Below are 866 nucleotides of genomic sequence, written 5' to 3'. Positions count from 1 at the left end.
CTGTATCACGAAACAATACCTTCTTAGGTTCAGCCGCCAGCAATCACACAAACCTCGTGGCCCCGGCTTGAGAACCTCACTATATATTTGGAGGCTTTAGAGACACATAAAAATCTTGGCACCCAATTAAGGTTTTTCTAAGTCATCTGCCGCGGGAGACCATGCGTCTCTCCCGGATCCTTGAACCTCTTGTTGCCACTGCCAAAATGAACAAATGGTAGAAGCAGATCCTGACTATTCAACAATTTAGGAGTCACGAATTTAAGTGACACTACCCTTTTAATAATCTGAGCACAGATTTTGCATCCACATTCTACTTTGAGCTGTATGAAAGGCATGGATTTGTGCAACTCGGCTTATATTCACTCTTTCCAGAAGCGCCACAGTGCCTTGTCTTCTCATAGAGCTTAACCATTCAAATGTTCACTTGTCTCTCCTATTCTAGAGACCATCCCTCGTCACCTCAGACCATACACATACAAGGGTGTACCCCCTAAAAACCAGAACTTTTTTTTCAAAGCTATGTATTTATTTATTTACAAAACAACCTTATCACCTTCAAAGTACTCTCCATTACACTTAATACATTTGTCAAATCTGAGATTCCATTCTTGGAAACATTTTTCAAACTCATCTGGGTGGCTGATAGCACCTCCCTTGTTTTTTCTTCACCTCTTCTACTTCTTCAAATTGTTGTCCTTTCATGTCCCTCTTCATTCGCAGAAACAAAAAGAAGTTCCATGGAGCAAGGTCAGGTGAGTAAGGTGCTGGGGCAAGAGAGGCCTGCTGTGTTTTGCCCCAAACTGGTACACTGAGATGGTTGTGTGAGTAGGTGCAATGTCATGGTGGCCAAGCCTGTCCCCTAT

Source organism: Echinops telfairi, unplaced genomic scaffold (genome assembly GCF_000313985.2).
Source record: "Echinops telfairi isolate 266 unplaced genomic scaffold, ASM31398v2 ScPeMD7_1;HRSCAF=3_0, whole genome shotgun sequence".
Classification (NCBI taxonomy): Eukaryota; Metazoa; Chordata; class Mammalia; order Afrosoricida; family Tenrecidae; genus Echinops; species Echinops telfairi.
This window is presented reverse-complemented; position numbering follows the sequence as displayed.